General features: G+C 36.2%; 1 protein-coding gene and 1 pseudogene across 1 annotated transcript in view; both read right to left on the reverse strand.

Moving 5' to 3' along the window:
* The window catches only part of LOC125661919 (lysophosphatidic acid phosphatase type 6-like), a 60769-nt gene extending 55620 nt beyond the window's left edge, over nt 1–5149 (reverse strand). Inside the window, exon 1 of the transcript XR_008797945.1 lies at nt 548–5149. The gene's annotated coding sequence lies outside the window, so the exon portion shown is untranslated. The remainder of the gene's footprint in view (nt 1–547) is intronic.
* Nucleotides 5150–19079: 13930 nt separating this feature from the next.
* Nucleotides 19080–20656, reverse strand: LOC125673592 (putative nuclease HARBI1; annotated as a pseudogene).
* Between the last annotated feature and the right edge of the window lie 3896 nt (nt 20657–24552).

Below are 24552 nucleotides of genomic sequence, written 5' to 3' on the forward strand. Positions count from 1 at the left end.
TCCTACCACCGGGGACAATGATTTGAACAAACTTGTATCTGCACTACGCCAGGAAGCTTTTTTGGCCCAGTGTTTCTTCATCAGATTTTAAAAAATGTTCTGCCTTTTTGCAGATGTTAACCACAATATAGTCAGCATGTTTTTTCTTTCAATGAAGTTTATTACTGTACAAGTCGTACTGTGCATTGTGGTAAATAACTGAAATACACAACATGAAAAATTGTTCACAATATGTTTGATTTGTGATACAAAGACACTCCAATTTAGACAATAACATGAACGTTACATCGACAAAGATATAATTAAAATAAATAATCAAAATATTCTACATATAATCCCCGAGTTACTTTTATACAAGGCATCTTAGGTATGATAAACTTCAAAATCTGGTAAACAATGTATATGAAAGTTAACTTTACCGACATGGAACAAATATTTAGCCTTGAGCATAGTAAACCACTTGCACCAATATATATATATATTGCTAAAAGACTTCATACATTACAATATCATGAAAAAATGTTTGTTGAGAAAAAATGCAACTTACACATAGTGCAGCGAGGCATCAATCCATAATTTGTTACATATGTGCTTGGAGCAAGCAAATCTCGTGCGCAGGACCTACGAATTATAAATTACGGAACCAATAACGTTCAAACAGAGACGGATCATCTTGATTACTAACATGGTCTAAGAGAGATAACTCAAATTCCTATGTGAATACATAACACTCCCCGCCTGATATGAAATATCATAAATTTCCCAAATTTACATGAAACATGTGAAGGCACAATGTGAAACATTACAACAAAATACGTAAAGCGATGAATACATCTAGTCTGTGTAAAGTCAAAATAGTGGAATCACATGAGTAATTGGTCGGACATAAGTATGTTTAATTCCATCTGCGAAGGTGACAACTTCCACTTTGCGAACTAGGTCATCCCTACTAGGTAACACTCGGGTAACGCGACTTAGAGGCCAAAGGTTTCTATGCTGTTCATTGTCCTTTAGAATGACGACATCACCAACTTTAATATTTGGTTTGACCTCCTTCCATTTGTTGCGCGACTGTAGAGACTGTAAGTACTGTTTGCGCCAACGTTCCCAAAACCTGTCAGCAAGGACTTGGACAATCTTCCATTGGGAAGTGTATAAATCGCGCACATTAAGGTTCAAAGGGGCATCGGACACGTCCCCAATCTTCTGTGTTAACAAAACATTCGGAGTAAGTACGGATGGTAAATCGGAATCACTGGACACCGGTACGAGAGGTCTATTGTTGATAATATTAACAACCTCGGCAAAAAATGTACAAAGCACTTCGTGTGTTAGCTTGGTGTGTTTTACTTCAAGTAGTATGGCATCTAAAATGCGACGTGTGATTCCTATGAGGCGTTCCCATGTTCCTCCCATATGTGAAGAGTAGGGAGTGTTAAACTTTCACACAGTGTTTCTTTCTGTTAACATGTTCTGAATAGGGGGATCCTCCACATTTATTGAGGAGATTCCGAGTTCACGGACAGCTCCAATGAAGTTCGTTCCTCTGTCTGAGTAGAATTCTTTTACAGCACCATGGGTTGCGTAGAAACGTCTTAGGGCATTAATAAATGACGGTGTACTCATTTGTTCAATCACTTCTATATGTACAGCCCTTGAACACAAACATGTAAAGAGCACAGCCCATCTCTTGGAGTCTGCGCTGCCGCCACGTGTTTTTCTCGTTGTCACATTCCATGGACCGAAACAATCAATTCCAACATAAGTAAAAGGAGGCGATGATTTCAAACGCTCAGGTGGAAGATCAGCCATTTTCTGGTTGAGAAACTTCCCGCGTCCTCTTCTACACTTCACACACTTATGTATTATGGGGGATATCAAACGTTTGGCACCTGTAATCCACCATCCCGCATTTCTTATGGCACCTTCGGTTATATGGCGACCTTGGTGGTGTGTTTCCTCATGATAGTGTACAACTAACAGTCTTGAAACACGATGTTTTCCAGGCATAAGAATTGGATTTCTTTCACCCAGCTCAAATTCAGAATGTCGCAGTCTGCCACCAACTTGCAATATATCCTTATTGTTCAAAAATGGATCCAGTTTAGAAATGCAACTATCCTTACGGAGTATTTTGCCATCTTTAAGTGCGTCTCTTTCCTTTCCAAAAATTTCACTCTGAATTAAGCGAATTATGAATTCCTCCGCGTCCTTGCGAGCATGTATCTTGTCTTCCTTTGTATCTCCTAACTGTTTGTCATTCTCACTGCACCGTTTCCTTCTCCTGACCAATAACTTCAATGAGGCGATAGCATGTACAAGATTCCTCCATGAAGAAAACTTTTCAAAATGGTGAGTACCAAATGGTGGACTAGATGAGTGCACTTTATTAATGAGAACTTCTTGCTTTATTTCCTTGTCCAAGTTCGGTTCTACAAGTTCAAACATTGGAGCTTGAATTGAGTTTATGTCCTGAAATTGTAGCCATTCTACAGGTCCACAAATCCATGAGTCGTAGACAGCTCTGTCAGAGGTAGGCTTAGTACCGTGATCGGCAGGATTTTGATTGGTTGCAATGAAGTTCCAATGATCTGCTGAGGTAAAGTTTAGGATGCGCTGAATCCTGTTACTCACATAAGTAAGAAATCTCTTAGTGTGGTTGTGGATGTATCCTAATACTATCTTACTGTCAATAAAGAACTGGAAATGATCAGCGCTAATGTCCAATTGATCATGGATAATACAAGCAATCTCGACTCCTAACACTGCGGCACATAATTCCAAACGTGGCACAGAAGAAGCTAGCCTTGGAGCAACTTTAGATTTTCCTATGATGAATCCTAGGGAGCTGTCTCTGTTATCATGTAGGTAAGCTACAGCCGATATAGCCAATTCTGATGCATCCGAGAATATCAAAACTTGTTTGTTCCCAAGTTCTGAAAATCCAATGGATAAATATTTCCGGGGAACCTTCAAATCCTCAATAATGCTCAGCGAGTGTGTCCATGTAAGCCATGTCGAAAGATATTCTTCGGGTAAGTCAGCATCCCAATCTATACATGGTGATTGCATCATCTCCCTTAAGAGTATTTTCCCTTGAATGGTTATCGGAGCGATAAAGCCAAGAGGGTCATAAAGGCTGTTTACACATGAAAGTACCCCTCTGAGAGTATATGGCCTTTCTTCCAAATTCAATCTGAATCCGAATGAGTCAGTTTGCAGATCCCATACTAGACCTAAGCTCCTTTGCGCAGGTAGCTCCTCCTTGGTAAAATCTAGATCTATGAGATCCCTTGCTAAGTCTTTAGTAGGAAAATGTTGCATCAACGTAGGATTACTTGATGCAATTTTGTGCAATCTAAGTCCTCCATGGGTAATCAGTGCTTGTTGTGTACGTTGTAATAGATCCACTGCTTCATGTGTACTTGGTAATGAAACAAGAGCATCATCCACATAAAAATTCCTCTGTATAAATTCATAAACATCCTTTCCAAATTCCGGTCCTGCAGTGATAGCTGCTTGTCGAAGGCCGAAGGTGGCAACAGCTGGGGAAGGTGTATTGCCAAATACATGGACACACATTCGGTATTCTGTAAGGGGTTTATTTGGGTCATTGTCCGTGTACCAGAAAAAACGAAGGTAATTTCGATGGTGTGAGGATACGGCAAAACAATGAAACATGTGTTCAATATCTGCAGTCATTGCAATGCTTTCCATGCGAAATCTCATTAATACTCCAATGAGACTGTTGGTCATATTTGGTCCAGATAGAAGCACTGTATTCAAAGACAAATCTTGATATTTCGCAGACGAATCGAAAACCATACGAATCCTTCCGGGTTTCATCGGGTGATAAATACCAAATATTGGCAAAAACCAATGTTCTTCATCTGGTTGTAGAGGGGGTGCAATCTCCGCATGTCCCTTCTTAAATATATTGTTCATAAATTCTATAGCATGGTCCTTCTTTGATGGGTTGGTCTGAAATGACTTGTCCAATATCACAGCCCTTCGATAGGCTTGAGCACAGTTGCTAGATAATGTAGGTCTATCAGGTCGAAATGGCAAAGGGGCGGTCCATTTGCCATCTGGTCCTACATGCAGTTCCTTGCTCATGATATCAAGAAAGACTCGATCGTCTGTAGAAAGTCCTGGTGTTTCATCAAATGGAGTCGTTGCAAATACATCTTGATGAAATGATGTTTTCTCTGTAATGGTGAATTGAGAGTCACATGGATCAAACATGGTATTACGGCCATCGTGAATTACTGTTTTTCTTACGTTGACCGACTTTGGAATATGAGATTTTCCCAAACACACTTCGCCAATAATTGTCCATCCTAAAATAAGCCTCTGTGCGAATGGTTCGTTTGGAGCACCAATTCTCTGTGACAAAACATGATGAACCTGAGTCATATCTCTTCCTATCAGCAATGAAATTTCCGCAGAATTGTCAAATTCGGGTATGAATGATGAAATATCTCGAAGGTGAGAGTAAGCCTCTGCGATGTCAGGTGTAGGTATCTCCGACCTATTATTTGGAATTTCGTCACACTCTATGACTTTAGGTAACTTAAGTCTTTGATCTCCGGATACAGTTTCTATAACAAATCCTTCTGCTGTCCTTCCAGTAATGGTTATGGTTCCATTACATGATGATAGTGTGTACATACATGTTTGTCCTTCCAAGTCGAATGAATCAAAGAATTTAGGTGTTGCAAGTGTCTTATTACTTTGATCGTCAATAAGAGCATACATTCTTTTAGCCCTTTCAGGTTCATTTGACGGATATACGTTCACTAGGAGTATTTTTCCACAGGATCTTCCTCCTTCGATTTTCCCACAAAGTTGTGTGCAACGATTTTGTATGGTTTGATTTATAGCCATTGGAGTAGTCTCCCCGCCATGATCCTGATGATCTACTTTTGGTTTTCGCTCACTGTCGTAGTGCATAATTGTCATATGAAAACGACTGCCACATTTTTCACATTTCACGTTCGATTTGCATTTATTTGCCTTGTGTTTACCCTTGAAACATCGAAGACACAAGCTGTAGTGCATGACAGTTTCACGCTTCTTATCTAAAGTCATATCACGAAATACTCTGCATTCGTCTAAAGCATGATCGGCTTTATGTATGGGACATCGTTTACCATGAGCCTTTGGAGGTGAAGTTTCCTCCTCAATGTATGAATCACGAGTAATGACACGAGTAGTCTTCTTCTCGTTCTGAATTTTCTGATTTACTGAAAGTCCGGGGTCATTTTTAAGATCACACATTTCCTGAATGAAGGTGATGAAAAATGAAAATGGGGGAAAGGCTACTTTATGAATTCGCTTGTACTGAGAAGCTCTGGAAGCCCACTTTTCTTGGAGTTGATGCGTAAGTTTGGTAACGATAGGTAAAACTCCTGATGATGAGTCAAACTATGCGAGTAGTAATGAATATCTTGTGTCACTCTTGTTTGATTCGATCTCGTATAAAATGTCCAGCAAATCATAGAGCCGACGGGGCTCATTTTCCGTTATCTTAGGAAAATCTTGAAGCCTTGATTTTAATGATGCTTCAACCATTTCTGGTTTCCCATACCTGTCCTCTAATCTGTTCCATATCAAATCAAGTCCTCTTTGAGGATCGCACACGTTCGCTGTTCTGATAGACAATGCAAATTTTTTTGACTCCTGGCCCAACCACTTGGTAAGTAAATCAAGTTCCTCAAGGGGAGTAGCCTTAAGTTCTTTAATAATACTAAGGAAACTTACTTTCCAAGCTGTGAAATTTATGGCGGAATCGTCGAAGGCACTAAATCTGTGCATTAATAAGTCTTTTTTAAGCAAATAATTGCTCATATCCTGAATAACGGAATGCTGATTCTGTGTTATGGGTCCTTCGTATGGAATAGCATTAGGATTCAATTTTTGAGATGAAGTCCGAGGAATGTCTTTGGTGTCGGGGTGAGAAGCACAATCACTAGCGTATGTCGCCTGACTTTTGACATAGTCTTCAGTTCGGGAAGTTTTCTCCAAGTTAATACATGCAGCATCAAGTTCTTTTTTAATTCTAAAACTGTCACAAACACTATCAGTTTCATACTGCTCAAATGCAACTGCCTCAGCTTGTGGAACTGCAGCAGCCTCCTTTTCACGAGAGAGCTTTATGTCTATTTCTGCTGACACTTTCTGTTTTTCTAGAGTAGCTTGTTCCTCAAGAAATTTTAGACGTACATGTTGCTTGTCTGCATGGATTCTTTTTTGCTTTGCGACTGAAGAGGCGTTAGAACGATTAGATGCTGAAATAGCTGACCTCGTCTCGAATTGATCGGATAGGCGTTCGACAACTTCCAGTAAAATTTGAGAAAGTCTATCTCGGAAAATTTGTACTGCTTCTGAATACTTGTTATATGTCTTAACATGTGCGTCCATTTCCTTGAAAGATCGTTCTGTTTTAGCAGTTCTTAGGAAATTCATGAAATTCTGTGACAATAAGTATGAATCGCTTAAATGCACTGTTCATATTGTCTTCCATCTTACGAAGATATGTTCTATCAAAACACTCACTATCAAACGAATCGATTATGTCCTCTATATCCCTGCATGATGTCACAAATTTATCCCGAAGATTAACAAATTGTTCGTCAAACAATATTTTGGCCTTCTCTGTATGCCGCACCATCCGTGGTTCTTGAATTTCAGGATCCCTGGTTTCAGGTTTCTCTGTTGCCATCATGAAGATAGTGTCATATCTTCAATGATCCTGGTTATGTTTATTTACTGTTCTGCCTTTTTGCAGATGTTAACTACAATATAGTCAGCATGTTTTTTCTTTCAATGAAGTTTATTACTGTACAAGTCGTACTGTGCATTGTGGTAAATAACTGAAATACACAACATGAAAAACCGTTCACAATATGTTTGATTTGTGATACAAAGACACTCCAATTTAGACAATAACATGAACGTTACATCGACAAAGATATAATTAAAATAAATAATCAAAATATTCTACATATAATCCCCGAGTTACTTTTATACAAGGCATCTTAGGTATGATAAACTTGGGTTCAAAATCTGGTAAACAATGTATATGAAAGTTAACTTTACCGACATGGAACAAATATTTAGCCTTAAGCATAGTAAACCACTTGCACCAATATATATATATATATATATATTGCTAAAAGACTTCATACATTACAATATCATGAACAAATGTTTGTTGAGAAAAAATGCAACTTACACATAGTGCAGCGAGGCATCAATCCATAATTTGTTACATATGTGCTTGGAGCAAGCAGATCTCGTGCACAGGACCTACGAATTATAAATTACGGAACCAATAACGTTCAAACAGAGACGGATCGCCTTGATTACTAACATGGTCTAAGAAAGATAACTCAAATTCCTATGTGAATACATAACAAAAAAGGTTTTCTCTATATATTTGTATGTAAAACTTTGATCCCCTATTGTGGCCCCATCCTACCCCCGAGGGTCATGATGTTAAGAAAATTTAATCTGGACTATGTCAGGAAGCTTTCATGTAAATTTCAGCTCCTCTAGCCCAGTGGTTCTTGAGAAGAAGATTTTTAAATGGCCCCACCTTATTTTTACATTAATGTGGTTATCTCCCCCGTTGAAGGCCATAGCCCTTCATTTGAACAATCTTGAAAGCTTTTTACCCAAGGATGCTTTGTGCCAAGTTTGGTTGAAATTGACTCAGTGGTTCTGAAGAAGAAGATGAACATGTGAAAAGTTTATGACGCCGACGACGACAGACAACGGACAAATTTCGATCAGATAAGCTCACTTGAGCCGAAAGCTAAAAAAAACAAAAAACAACAAAACAACAAAATACACACAGCATGATAAGCAGAGAGTTAGCCGTCAAATCTGTCAATGCAATAATATACACACAAAAATGTTCATGCAGTACAGGGATAGTAACTATGTTGATCAATTTGCATGTTATACATGCACATAACTATATTGTACATGCCATTGTATGTTTTCTTGTATTGAAATTTACAATTAAATATTGGCATAATAACACAACAAACTCAGGATCTTTATTTGACATCATCCATGTAAACAGAATAGCATTGTTAGGTTTGGAGAATTATCCTCTAGGATTATTACATAGTGGACATTCGAGTAGAAAATCTAATTCATCCTCTGTTGAACTCGAGATACAGTGTTAACAGAATCTTTCACATCTAGGAAGAATTTCTTTTTACCATATTCATTGATTTTTTTTTTTTTATATTTTTCATGTCTGCCTGTTTCTATCCGTAGATGTTCCCATGATTACTAATTATGCATTTAGTGAGAATTACCCGATTGTCTCGAGTTTTTACATTAAGGTATTTTTCAAAATTGAATAACCTTTTGTACTGAAAGTACATGTATGTACTTTATTTTCCAAATTCTTGCCCATAATTGGTACGAATATTTTCACAGAAGTTTGAGAAATATTGGCGCATTTGCTTTTTTACATACAATTTGAATTTGTTTTCATTTAATTTTATTTATTTATTATTATTATTTTTTTTTTGTAGTGGGACAAATTGATATTTAGGTTTTCACTGTAGAATATTATACTAGAATTCCAGTCACTGTTAGTTAATGGTCTTAGACTTGCACTCGTTGAAAGCAGCTTGTAATAGGTTAGAAGTTGAGTGTTGTAGTCTATATCAGGACATAAATGTTTGCTTTAGCATATCACTATATAATGGATACCTGCCCAGTTCAGAATAAATTCCTATATTTGTACAAGTTTTAGACACCCCATAATATATTTCCAGAATTTCATAGCTATATGAATTTTGATTTTTATCCGACATCGATCTTTTGATCTCGTTCCTTCGAACATGGACAGTTTTAAGGAACCAGCCAGATTTAGCCATTATACATCGAAGTATACATGGTACTACTTGCAGAGGGTGTAATTTGAACGGTGTATTACAGGCCCACCAAATCTTTTATCAAAACAACTTCTAAGGTGATTCTATTTAAAAGGATTCTTTTTTTCCTACAATGCGGATGAGACCAGCCCATGGGTGCCGTGTGTTGTAGAGTAGCCTTTCCCCCTAGTCACCCCCCCCCCGAAAAATGGCTTCACAGTAGTTTTTCCACCTGGAAAAATGGCTATATAATAGATCTTCCCCCACGGAAATGTGGCTAGATAGTAGGATTTTCCCCCTTTTATAGCCAGATGACACCCCCCCCCCAGGAAAACCTACTATATAGCAGACCCCCCCCCCCCTTTTCATTCCAGTTACGTTTACGGCGGACTATTCCCATACATATTCTTTCCATTCCGAAATTAATCCTTTTCTGGCTATTCATTTCTTTTATATCCTAAATGCATAGTTAATTTCCGAATTCCCTTGATTGGGATTTTTGGAAATATTCATTATTCAACAAACATTTCATTCAGCCGAAGGTGCATCAAAATTGGTACCGTATAAGTTTTACATTATGACCCCTGGGTCGAGGCCTCTGCTGGTGGACTGTTAGTCCCCGAGGGTCTCTACAGCCCAGTTGCTAAGTACTTCGTTACTAGCTTGAAAATACGGATGTATATTTAATTGCTATTATAAAATTTAGAAATTCATTTCAAAATTAAAGATTATCTCCCTCACGCATAGCTCTCATCCTTGAACGAATTTGACTCCACTTTTGTGCCTATAGTAGCTCTAAAACGTCATTGTTATTTTGGATTTCAAACATTTCGGTTGAGCATCACTGAAGAGACATAATTTGTCGAAATGCGCATCTGGTGCATCAAAATTGGTACCGTATAAGTTTTACATGTAAAACAATCATATATTTAGAATGTAAAATCAGAATATTTGTGCTTGTAAAACGGCAACTCAGATACATGTAAGTATGTACATATTTATCGTACGAAGAATCAAAATTGTCTCTCTTCATTTGATTAACACAAAAACTTTTCATACAGATAGTGGAGTAAAACTTAAATTCTACAATTCTGTTGATTGTCTACCCCTAATTCCAAATTGCCGCTACTAAGGAATCAACTCGCTCTCTCGCTAGACATGTTTCTTAACACCTCATAAGGAGAAAGTGGGATATTGCAATTAAATTAGAGGATTTTGAAAGACCCCCCCCCCCCATAACTGTTATTGGGTGGATTAGGAGATTGTGAACATATTGTCGATAGAATCGTAACTGTTCCAGGCGGTACAACTCCCAGCTGTACTGTCAGTACTTTGATTTATACATATTCGTTTACAAAATTTATCCAAAGATGAATTTATTTTGAATCTGACAGATGGACAACGTCATCATACTTTATTCCCATACAAAGAATATTCTGGAAAAGTTTTAATTTTTAACATGCACTCCTAAAACCTTTTAGCTCACCTGATCTGAAAGCTCAAGTGAGCTTTTCTGATCACCTATTGTCGGTCTGTAATCTTTCCACATTTTCGACTTCTTCTCTAGAACCATTGAGCCAATTTCAACCAAATTCGGCACAAAGCAGCCTTGGGTAAAGGGGATTCGAGTGAGTTCAAATGAAGGGCCACGCCCTTCTTTAAGTAGAGATGATAACGAAATATTGAAAATGTATTGACGACTTTTAATTACAGTTGTATCTTCTCCAAAATCACTGGACCAATTTTAACCAAACTTGGCACAAAAGCATTCTTAGATTAAATTTGTTTAAATGAAGGGCCATACGTCCTTTACAAGGGGAGATAATAATTAAATAATAAATATTTAGCTGTTACCTTTGAATTTTTTCTGAATCAAAGTGCTGGTATAATGATAGTATGTTCAAGCTTGTTTATTGCTAGGAACTGCTGCTCAGGTGAGCGATATGGCCCATGGGCCTCTTGTTACTTTTAAGTTTCATATAAACATTTTCAAAAATTGTGTGATAAAATCATTCAAGTGTTAAAACTGCAGTCTTGCACTTGCATTCATGTGCGTTTGTCTCTGATTTGTGAGTTTTATTTTGGTAATATTCCTTTACAAAAATGAAAAAGCGACTATTCTTAAATGTTTCAAACTTATTTCTAGAATGTAATTAGAAATTCTAAAATTGTCCATCTAAAGGTGAATATGAGAGATTCACTAATTTTCTCTCTAATTGTTCCGATTGTAAAATATTGCCTTGCTATTTGAGGAGCCGTTTTCGGTACATAAATTACGTAACTGTTCTCCTATTCAGTTTAAAGTCTTAACTCTTAAATGAACTCAGTATAACATCTTATGAATACCATTTATGATAAACATTTTTAGGTCACCTTGGTCACTCAGGTGACCTGTTGCTATTGATCTGCATCCATCGTCATCCGTTAACTTGTAAATTTCATGACCCCCGGGGCAAGTGTTCCTGTGTTAGGGCGTGACCATATTGGTCATATAGTGAAAATGCATTATTCCTTTAAAATTTTCTCTACTCCTCAGCACATAACAGACAAACTGGGTATACAGTAATGATGAAGCCTCTACCAAAATTGTGTAAATTTCATGACCCCTAGGGCAAGCCTGGTGTAACGACAAAAAGTGACCCCCGTAGAATATTGACCGGGGGTCAATATTCTGCGTAGAAAAATTACCCACTTTTTTGTAGAAATGTGGGAAACCGTGTTATTGCGTTGAGAGAGAGCCTTCGAATGCGATAAATTCTTACGAAAGAGAAATAATCTCTCTCTCTCTCTCTCTCTCTCTCTCTCTCTCTCTCTGAAGTATCTGTTATGCCATGTCCCATCACTAACACTTCATCAAAAAAGTATAGGATGTGTACTCACCATCTTGTGTTCGGGCTTCGGTCACAAAGTGATACATCATGCAGCAATCTATCATTTGGAACAAATTTAAAAAGACATAGGGACAGGTTTTTTTTATCACTCCTCAGACAAAATTGTTGAAATCTAATTGGTCAGATTTTGGTCACATAACGCCGTGAAAAAAATCAAAGGTCTGAAGGGCCTGAGAGTCGACTCACACTTCATTGTCAACAGGAAAGGTAATCTTGAAGGAGTAAGATAGTAGTAATCAAGGATGACGAACATTGTGTGTGTGAGTTCGCATATGCACGCTTCTTTTAGCAAGATTTATACTTTATTGCATCATAACTGTGTAAAGTGACTAAATTTGACTAAGTCATGACCATTGCCATTTAAATTGCATGTACATATCCAACATGGATGTAAAGAGGCATTGCTAACTGATGATTGTGCTAAACAATCCATGATGTACAAATGCTAAGAATTGGAGGAAAATCATTATGTAGTCATATACCGGTGGTACTTTATATCACAACAAAAACCCTCAAATAAGCACCACAGTGGCTGTAAGATGGTATCCATCCAACAAAAAAGTTTAGCAAATCAATTCCTCGAGCTTAAACTTTAGTCAATGTTACAATGACTATGCAGTTGACATCTGTAAAAAAAAAAAAAAAAAAAAACCAAAAAAAAAAAAAAATAAAAATAAAAAAAAAAACATCGCTGTTTTTAATGCACTGACTCTCAGTGCATATTTTGAGAGTTTATTCACCAACTAGTCATAAAATGCTACCATCAAAACAATAAAAAAACAACCAAGAAATGTTTGTCAAACAACACAAACATACAACAATACCCCACCCACCCCCTTACGTGGTGCAGAATTGAAAAGGGTTATACACATGCATCATTTAATTGATAATAGTACCAAACCAATTCAAGTCAAGATGTTGAGTGGACAATATCTTCCTATGTCCAGAATGGACTGACCTAAAATAAATAGGAGTCATCTACTGCATACGATGTACCAGTGTACCAAGTTTGGTGTCAATCAAGCTACTGATTCTTGAAATGTAGGATACAATATATTACTGTGTCCATTTTGACTCTTGATCTTTAACCATGTGACCTCAAAATCAATAGGGGTCATCTACTTTTTAAGTTTTAAGATGTAACAGTGTTCCAAGTTTGATGTCCGTCAAGCAAAGGGTTCTCGAGATATTGAGTGAATAGTATATTCCTATGTCCATTTTGACCCTTGACCTTTAACCATGTGACCTTAGAATCATTAGGGGTTATCTACTCCTTAGGATGTACCAGTGTACCAAGTTTGATGTCTGTCAAGCAAAAGGTCCTCAAGATATTGAACGGATAGTATATTCCTATGCCCAGAGTGGACTGATTCTTCACCTTTTGACAAAAAAAAAATCAACAGGGGTCCTCTTCTACTCATAACCAACGATCATTTGAAATATCATAACGATCAAGTGAATAGTTCCCAAGATATTGAGCGAATATGTGGTCTACCGACGGACAAGTGCAAAGCACCCCCTCCCCCTTTTTTGATTGTTTAAAGAATCTCATATACAGTCACATAAATTTTTTAAATATGGCTGGAATGGGTTTCCGTACTTCGGAAAAACGTAAATACTGACCATTATAATGACATTAATGGGCTTCCATAATTCTAGAAAAAATTACAATCGGAATAATGCATTATGCTTATTAATTTACACTCGTATTTAACCAAATATAATACGCACTTTTTAATTTGTTTTATGAGAACACTACACTACATACCACTAAAGGTTTTTTACTCATTTTCTTTTAGTCGATGCAATGTGCACTTAATTTTTCGCCGCGTTGATTACCTATCTAAAAGCGTAAAATTGTTTTTAAAAAATAATTTTTTTTTTATCCTAAACCCAGTAACTAATTATTATGAAACAGCCAATTAAAATTTATCATCGTGCAATTTTTAAAACTGCCATAATATTATGATCCGTGACTAGCACATGTTTTGCGTACACGTCCTTTGTCACTTGCTTTTGTCAGATTTCTGCATGTTGCACGTTTTTCATTGGTCTCGGAATATGCGATTACTTTTAAGTTTTAACTTTCCTTTAGCAGTAAATTACTGATGTACTTACCCATCTAAATGCGGCAAAATTTTAGAGGGTTATGTTTGAATTCTTCATTAAGTACCAATTAAATTACTGGCTTCGATTATTGATTTGTTTATGATTACCGAGGGGGGGGGGGGGGGGGGGGGTTGTTATATCGCACCTTGGTACGTCATTTTTCGAAGCTTGGGTGATGTTTTGATTACAACACATTGAAAGCTCGCATCGGCTATTTAACTGATCATAACAACTGTAAACAAAGAAAATATTCAGTCTGTTAAAACTTTATTGCTACAAACTCTTGTGATTTGCTGAAATTAACATTATTTCCCAGAAAATACTGCTATGTAGTGTGTATAAGGACAAGATTGCCGTTTTTTTTAAAAAACAAATTTGCTGCACTGTATACAAATTTTAGTGCATGCTTTTTTGAGAACCTGCATTATTTCCACAAAGATTTCTCGTGAAGTTAAATGCGATTGTACACACGAACTATGATATTTCCACAATTTACAGGCCCCAAAAGTATTAAATATATTCGGCAAAATACGGTAAATGTGATTATTTATATCTGACTGTAGAATAGTCTGAAAGCGAAAACATAACAAACTGAACGTGCGTTCCTCGTCTCACCCCGGTAGATTCCCGCAGAAATAGTAACATGGTGGTTTAAATGATATCGAAGATGAATTTCATTTCATTCTAAGATGTCCTTTATATAACGAAATAAGAAAAAGATATATTAAACAATTCTACTATGTAAAACCAAGTGTATATAAACTTATAAAATTGCTGAGTGTAAATAACGTTACAGAACTGAGTAATTTGGGTAAATATCTTAAACATGCCACAAAATTACGTAAGGAAAAGTGTTGCTAATTAGCACAATAGACTATTATATATATACTTACTGTTTTGTTAATCAGTATTATAATGTCTGAATATATGCATGTATATGATTGCATGTTAAACAAGATCACTTTGGAATGTTATTTAAGTTTATGCACTCTCCATATACTGTATGTTGTTATATTTTAAAACTGTATTGTATGTAATTAAGTCCAATGAGCCGCATGGCTCACGGAAATAAAGAAACATTTAGGCTTTGACACACTTTTGAAGAGGCCTCGACGGGGAGTATGATCGGTCGTAATTGACCAATACCATTTTCAATTTAATATTTACTATGGTTTTCCAACTTAAGAAAGCGAGAAATTACTTTCTTTACTATAAAATATTTACTTACAAGGTATTTGTTTCATGTTTACGAATCTATTTTTGTAGTTGATATATCTATACACACGTACGTTGCATGTTTGATAAAAAAAAAAAAAAGTACAATCGCCTGTGACACTTATTGACTTAATTTGCTTACATCATATATTCATGCGCACTATGTTTAGTTTCTTTAAACGTATTGAGGGGACTCATTTAAATTACATTGTTATAAGAATGTCAACATACATGTATGATATGTCTTCAAAACTTAATGAAGTTGTTCAAAAAAGCAAATGAAATTTGAAGATCTTTGTGCGCGGGATTTATTTGCTCTCGGTGTAAGAATAAACAGAAAGTTTGTGAGCAGCGATAAATCCGCACGCCGTTGACAGCAAGGAGCATTTCGCTTCGCGAACCGACTCAAAAACCGTATCATGCGAGAAAAATCCGTATTGAGCAAGTAATTTATTGTCGGGTTCGACTGGCAGTCGTGACAAAATTGGCGATGCGATAAGTTGTATGATATAGGTATCACACCGGTAATTATTTTCAATATATATTACTATAGAGGTAAAAAATTCATTAAAAATCAGTTTACAGAATTGATGCCGAATAACGCAGTCAGAAACGTTCTATGTTACCTATCTCGTCTGCCGACACCAGAAAAACACCACCCTACGCGGCATTTTCGAAAATAAATTACCCGCAAACAAGACTACCCTCAAATCCACGTGTTTTTCACATGTGTGTAAACAGCCGGAGTACATCTCAGGAAGTAGCCTCAGCTACCAACAGCAAATAGTTGCTTTGTATACACTTAGTTATTTCTACAAATTACACAAAATTTCCTAATCAGGGGTGCAAAAATTAAGAGAAAAGAAGAAGAGGAAATGAGAAAAATCGCGCAAGGAAAAACATATTTCTTTAAATATATGGAACTACAATTGACTAAGTTCATTTTCATTGGACAATTACCGGTGTGATACCTATAGACCACCACATATACAGATAGAGGTCTTCGACATGATAAATTCGTTACACAGTTAGTTAGTGACCTGATACGGAAAAATACATGGTGTGAAAAGAAAACCCGTATCGTGCGAGGCGAAAACTAACTGTGTAACTAATAATATCACTGTCAGCATATTGATCCGTTTTTGTTCGTATGTTTTCAAGGAAACGCATGGAAGTATTTTCTATTATGCCCGAAAATGTCCAAAAGAATAGTTTTAGTTAAGTTTTAAGTTAAGCTTAAATCCATTTGAAAAGACATGGGATACATTCTTTGAAACATGGATGAAGATATATTGAATGTGTACGAAAAACCTAAATACTTGAAAACTACTCGCTGTGCACCCTCACCTGGCTGTTGAATACAGGTAAACTCCCCTTGACGACACAAATTATCAACCCCAGACAATACAAATTACACCAATCAAGATAAATGCTGATGATCTTGATTAAAGGATAAAAAATACGAAAGGGTTATAATAAATTAAGAGACCACAAAGAGTTTTCATTTCTCGTGTGAAACATGTACTAAGTATGTTGTTAAACTTTTCTCTCGCCACACGATTTGGTCCCTTGCTTCGTTCGGCACCAAATCTCTTGGTACTCGAGAAAAGTTTACCAACATATACTTATTCTTCCTCTTCTCATACAAAGTTTGTCCGGACCATAACTTTTTTTTGTCTTTTGACATAGGCCTGTGCTATTTTGGTATGTGGGTATTAACAGTGTGTTGACAGTGTGTTGCTACCATTTTTGATTACCTCTGACATTTAATGTAAAGCTCTTCTTTTCACTTTCTGTGTTCCCAGAATATCTACTCCCTCAAAACAACACATACTTATTTAAGGGGCCACCTAAGGGGAACACAGAGTTAACATACCTGAAATTTACCAGGATAATGATGATGAATGAAGTAGCAAAAAATCATAGAATTTCGGATTTCAAATTTTAAAGAGCTTATGATATTATTTGTTACACAGTATGCAGATGACACAATATTATTCCCAGAAACACCAACTTTATATTTAGTATCGATTTATAGCTGTGTTTCATAACTATTGTAAAATATGGCGCGTAAAGGTCAACAGTAATAAGCCTAAAATTATGATGTTTGTAATAATAGTAATATCATAATTACGTTATTTTTGGTAAACATACTTCCACTACCAACACGATTGTAAACCTTTGGCTAGCGAAGATGTACCAACACAGATTTTAGATATAACAATGAAATAGTTGATAGTGTAACATTCCTCAAAACTTTATTTTATACTGAAAAATTACAACAGTCCTTGGTTTAGATACATAATACAAATTTTGAATGATTGTGGATTATTTTCCATATGGAACATTTGTTATATTTTAGTAGATTTAGAACTGGTAATGCAAGATAACCTATAGAAACAGAAGGATGGAAAGACATACCTAGATAATGTAGAAGTTGTATGTAACAGGAATGATATATTAAGTGTTGAATATCAAATAGAATCCATTCTGTGACTATCAAATAGAATCCATTCTGTGACTATCAAATAGAATCCATTCTATCTCTCTTGCTTCCTGTGTTCTCTTCGTCCCCTCTCATTTTTCGGAGGGGATTACTTTGATGAATGCCCTCTGGTGTTGTCCTGCTTTCCTCTCCTCTAATAGGGCTAACAACACTAAGGATTGCATGGGACGAGTTTGTAGAATTAAAGGCAGTTTCATGTCGGGCGGTATCCAACTCATGGTGCACTGGGGGCTGAGGAATTAGCAGGTGAGTAGGCTTTAGGAGAAACACTAGGGGACGATATGTTATTAAGTAAAGCAGCAACATCTGTTGCAATGATTCCACACAAGTAAGTGGCCTGTTTGAGAAGGTCAACACCACTGTCCCCTTGGAATAATAGACTGGAGTCAATGTTAATCTCGGAATCCACTTCCTGTTCAGAGGACAGAAGTTAAGGTGAGAATTGGTAGGGGATTTCTGTCCCTGTAGTGAGACATTAAAATTGAGTGTGATGGTATGAAACATATCACGTTTGCTTTGAGACTTGTTGGATGAGGCCCGAGGTAAAGTGGATGTAGAGGATGCTACTACGGATGGTCCATATTGTTGAAGAAGAGGTTGGTAACATAATCCTGTGGATACATGATTTGATGCAGATAAACATTTGGACGTTGAAGCACTCTAGGAATTGTAGAATAAAGGCACAGAATTAGACAGAATTTGAGAGCAGGCTGTGTAGTTCGATTGTGTTGCTGGATGATTTTTGTGCACCTTGAAGTTTTGCTGACAAGAGACGCTGTATGCATTGTTATTGTAGTCCTGTGTCACAGTCTGGATCAGGGTGGAAGGAAGGCTTGCTTGAAGGCAATCCTCTGCAAGGATATCCTGGAGTTGGCTGAAAATGTTATTGGTCAGCCTTTGGTTGAAGAAGTGGGAAGATGAGGGCTGTGTGGCTGTTTCATTGGTCTGTGACTGGGATGTACTGTTTGACTGGTCTCCTTGGAAAGTGATGACGGGAGGTGAAAAGGTGTCTTCTCTATTTGTTATCTGTGGATAAGGGAGGCTATGTCTGTAGTGTTGAGGCAGAACATTTGGATATGTACTGTACGTTGGAGTGGCATAGTACTGCATGTTGCATGAAGTCCAGGACGAAAACGGCCGTTGCAAGAGACCGAAGGGAAAAAGCAAAAACTAGTGGGGGTCCACAAGCGAATACGGAATTAGACAGCCTGCATACAGCAATATCAACAATGCTTCCACAGCAAAGGCAATGAATTTGATGATGATGCTGCTTTGCATGGTGACTTAGATAAAAATCCCAGTCCCAATAAAGAGGCGAGATATACTAATGAAAAAATGAGTGTTGACGTTTATTATGTTAATTACATTATCAATATAATGTATGACATTTACTTTGACATTTTTTTTTTTGGATGACAACAAAGTAATTGTTTTGGTAAATTAGAAAAACCTCCATAGGCACGTTGTGTCATGGAATGTAATGAAACGCCATCAGCTCATAATTCCGCATCTACGACACCACCAATCATGAACAGCTGATGAAGAGGAAGCTCTCCGGTAAACAGGAACAGGTGAAATCCAGACTGCTGGAGATGGCGGAAGCGGAACATGCTGCAAAGATGCGTGTATATCAATTAAAAGAAGATACATGTATTCTCATTCTTAAAAAGCGTAAGCTAGAAGAATCTCTGTCCATCAGTACTGAAACAAATAGACCTAGCACAAGTAACAGTGTTTGTTCTGCATGGAGACCATTTTAATATTGTTTGTCTCCATACGCCAAATATCAAATAAAATACATTCATACTAGTGCTTACCTTAACTTTTTTTAATCTAAATTTCGAATCAGAATTGTACGAAGGGCTCTCCCTCCCTGATTGTAGTTTTGTAGCACAGGGACTGGTACATCGTCATTATCATCGCAGTCATCTTCATTTGGAAGAGGAATTGAAAGCTCCCTTGCTATGTTATATAACACACAACAAGCTGTAATCACAGTGATGTTTGTTTGAAGTTTTAGATGAAGTTGCTGTCGCAAACATGGAAATCTTCTCTTCAAGATTCCGAAGACGTTTTCGATTTTTACACGTGTATTGCATAAAGCTAAATTGAATCTTCTTTCCTCTCTGGAGTTTGGAGTGAGGACTGGAGTTACAAGATACGATCGCAGTGGGTATCCATTGTCACCCAGCAAAATACCATTTATTTCTCTGCGCTCAAACTTGGCACATATATTAGAATTTTCAAAAATTCTACTGTCATGGGTACTACCAGGCCAACGAACCACAACATTTGTAAGTTTAAGTTCGTGATCACAAATTGCCTGTACATTAATTGAGAAAAAGCCTTTCCTATTTCTAAAAACTTCAGCATTACCCCCCTCCTGGGGAAATAATGGGGATGTGGGTGCAATCTATTAGTCCCACAACACCAGGTATGCCACTTTGTTGCATAAACGCTCTTTGTACATCCAAGATTCTATTTCCAGCAGGAAATTTTATATGGTATTTGTTTTAAGAAGCTATTGCACGCGAAACTTTTTTAATGACTCGAGACACAGTACATTTGTGTACCCCAAACAAATCGCCATTTACTGATAAAAAAATTCCTGTTGCATAATATCTCAGAGTTATCAGAAACTGGTTCAGTGGAGAGACCGATGAAATACGTTGAGTTCCATTGCCTAAATCATCAATATCGTCTAGAAAAGACAAAACAGCCTCTTTGCTAAGTCGAAATCTGTTCATAAAATCTGTATCATTGTAATGCGTGAAAGGATTAAGTCTGTCTCTAACAATTCGTTCTCTTATAATCAACCTTTCTACAAGATCAAACCTCTCTACTGCTTCCAAATATTCCGCCATCATTCCCCACAAAAACACGAAGCTGGATTTAAACCACCCGCATACCTGGTTTATTATTTACCGTAATTCTGAGCCGTTCTCACCTCAATTCTACCTGCGTGCAACGCGTAAACCTGGATTCAAACCCTATATCAATGATCGGGGATTGAAACCCGAGATACGCAACCGGCCATTAGTGATACAAGTTCCACGCCACATAGTGGCAATACGCGCACCAATGAACTCGTGGATCCACGCAGGGAGACAGTACACAAGTCGCGCGCAGATCAGCAGGTTGACTCTTGTTCATATCACAGTCGCGTAACTACCGATAGACGGCATCCACCATCCGATGTATAGGGCCACACGGAGAGTGACATTTCCATCATTTCATGGAACATTTGTAGGTCAGTTAGTGACAATGAATTTGTTTCTCTTATATGTAAATATGATGTAATATTTTTGTGTGAATGCTGGATAAATCCAAATGATGATTTTTTTCTATCAGGATAGGAAAAATTTGTTTTCTCTAGAAAGGTTAGAGGTGGAGGAATTGTTAATTTTTTTTTTACAAGAACTCTAATTAACAAGATTAGTATTGTTGAAAATATTTTAGAAAGTATTATTTGGATGAAAATAGTCACGGGTAATCCGGATAATGAGTTATACATGTATCTAACATTCTGTTACTTGCCCCAGAAAATAGCGTATTTTTATATTTTTCAGCTACTAGAAGACTCTGTTTGTAAGTACAAAAATGATGGCACTGTATATAAAAATGGGGGTTTCAATACTAGAACTGGAGAAAAGGATGACTTTATTCAGAGTGATAAAATAAATCATGTTATTTCTAGAAATGCCACTTTATTGAATTATGACAGTGAACCAGAATTATGTGTTAGAAAGAATATGGATAAAGTAGTAAATACTTTTGGTAGAAAACTCTTAGAACTTTGTAAAACAACTGGATTAAGGATATTGAATGGTAGAATTAATGACGATACTTTGGGAAATGTTACTTTTTATAATTCAAAAGGATGTAGTTTGATAGATTATGTTCTAACTGAATGTAAGAGTTTTCATACTTTAAGTGATTTCTCTTCAGGTAACTTTTCTATTTTTTTCTGACCATTCACCTGTATCGTTTAACATAAAGGTGTACTGGGAGTCGTCCGTGCATGAAGATGGAAACCCTACAGGTAGAACACATTGTAAATCCGTTAAATGGATAGAAGAAAATACACAAATTATTCATAACGAGTTGAGGGGAAAAATTGACCAAATTTACGATTACCTTGCTATTTCTTTGACCAGTGTTTGTGATGTCAATACATGTATTGGCAATTTTTGTGCTATTATAAACAAATGCGTTTTACCACACTGTAAAATTAATGAATACGTATCGCACAATCAAGATGATAAGCCGTGGTTTAATGAAAGTTGTAAAAAATTATTTAACGATTATAAAGATATATTACATTCTTTTAATAAATGTAAATCTATAGAAAATAGGCATAAATTATGTCAAGCAAAGAGTGCATACCCCCCCCCCCCCCCCCCCCCCCCCCCCAGAATTAAAGTTAAGGAGACAATACAAAAGGTTTCAAGGCAACATGTTAAATTACTTACGTAAAAATAATCCCAAACATTTCCATAAATTGTTTAAATCAAATAAGAATATACGGAGCAGCTTAAGTAATAACGGTTTTTACCTGCATTTTAAATGTTTAGTTTCAAAAAGCGAGGAATTAGTTGAAAATGTATCATCAAATGCAACTGCAGCCTATGAGGAATTAGATCAAATTAATAAATTCCTTTTGATTTGTACGATAACCCCCCCCCCCCCGATTAAAATTGGTATTCAATCATAAAAATAATTAATTCTAATCGTTTTCCATTGTACGTACTTTTCACTGTATCAAAATGTCTAGAAAATTTAACAATCAATGTTTGATCAATTAAAAAAAAAAATTCAAAACTGTAATGACGAAACCAGCATGGCCGGTGATCAGAGACACAAGTAAAATTAGACAAACAATCCGATGCCATCGTTACATCTTATGCGCTAAAATATGACAAATATATCAATTAAACGCAATAAACAATTGTGCTAAACCAAATTTGAGGTTTAGTGTATTTGAAAATTCAGATATTAAATACAAATTCTTATGAAATAGGGGAACACCAACCTGTGTGTAGCAGTTATAAATGGAAAAGGTTGATTTAATTCGGGGCACTTAATTTATATATGCCCAAGGGAAGTAATTGTAGAGCAATGAAAGACAACTCAAATGGTTTGCAGCCTTCGATAACAGCATCTTATGTGAACATGCGTATCACATAGATGCCAAATTATTCAATATCATTAAGTTAATGTATGATAATGTTAAAAGCTGTGTAAAATATGACGGATTTTTGAGTGATTATTTTTGTAATGACACAGGTTTAATGCAAGGTGAAACTTTGTCATCCATTTTATTTTCTTTACATGTTAATGATTTTGAGATGAGCTTTATTAAGGAACATTGTCCAAGTATCGATATTCAGATGATAAATTTATTCCTTTTAGTGTATGCAGATGACACGGTTATCATATCCGAAACTCCTGAGGGTTTACAAAAAATGTTAGACGTTCTGAAGAAATATACTAATGAGTGGAAACTAAATGTTAATGTACAAAAAACTAAAATTGTTGTTTTCAGAAATGGAGGAAAACTTAGAGAAGATGAGACATGGTCTTATGATAATTCATGTTTAAATATTGTCCATGAATTTAATTACCTTGGCATACTGTTTAATTATAACGGTAAATTCCTCAAAACAGAAACATGCCGTAGAACAAGGGAGAAAATCATCATTTGCAATTTCCAATAATTTGAAAAAACATTCTTTTAATACAGAAACACAATGTTACATTTTTTGATACTTATGTCAACACGGTTTTATTATACGGTTCAGAAATATGTGGTTTTCATAAAGCTCGAGATGTTGAGAAAGTGCATATAGGCTTTTGTAAAAAGCTTTTAGGTGTAAACAGTAAAACCTGCAATAATTTAGTTTACTGCGAACTTGGTAGAGTTCCTCCAGCAATCAAAATGAAACTTAGAATATTTAAGTATTGGCTTAAATTACTACAATCAAATAACTATATCTTAAAAGCATGCTATGATGAACGAGTTTGTTGGACTGTAAACATTCAAAGAGAACGTGCAAATCTATATTTGGAATGTCTCAAAAGTAAATAATAATACTTACAAGTTAATTGAACAACGTATGATTGATGTTTACAAACAAACAATTTTAGAAAACATTACAAATTCACCAAAAGGTTTTTTTTATATCAGCATTTGATTGATAACTTTTGTTTACAGTTTTACTTGACTAAACCCATTGACTCTGTGCACAAATCTTTTATTACTCGTTTTAGAACTTCATCGCATAAACTGAATGTTGAAGTTGGAAGGGATAACAATATAGTCAGAGAACGATGTTTGTGAGATAAATGATGTAGAGGATGAGTTCCATTTTATTTTAAAATGCCCACTATATGATGATTTGAGAAAAAAAATATGTTACGAAATTCTGTTATACAAAACCCAGTGTTTACAAACTGATTAAACTCCTCAGTGTTAAAAATACTAAAGAACTTATTAATGTTGGAATTTTTTTACAGTATGCTACTAAGCTACGAAACTCTCATATGGTGTGATATCATTTGTTTAATCTAAATTATACATCGTTGTAACATCGTTGTCTACTCACTCTCCATAATGCCATTTTTGTTTGTTTGTATAAATGTATTTATGTATATGATATCCAATGAGCCTGGGGTCCACGGAAATAAAGAATCTGAATCATATATACCTGATAAATCTGAATCATATATACCTGGTGGTTGACATGGTCTTTATTATCTGAGACTCTCTCCCTCCTGTCAACCTCCTCTTCATTTCTCCCCTACAGCGACATAATTGCACTCACCGAGTGTTTTCATTGTGCAGTATAATCACTCTGTGTCCGGCACAATTATCTCCATAGTCATTTAATACAATTACACTCTCACCATAACTTCATCCTGCAGATAATTA

This window comes from Ostrea edulis, chromosome 8 (assembly GCF_947568905.1).
Source record: "Ostrea edulis chromosome 8, xbOstEdul1.1, whole genome shotgun sequence".
In the NCBI taxonomy this organism is placed as follows: domain Eukaryota; kingdom Metazoa; phylum Mollusca; class Bivalvia; order Ostreida; family Ostreidae; genus Ostrea; species Ostrea edulis.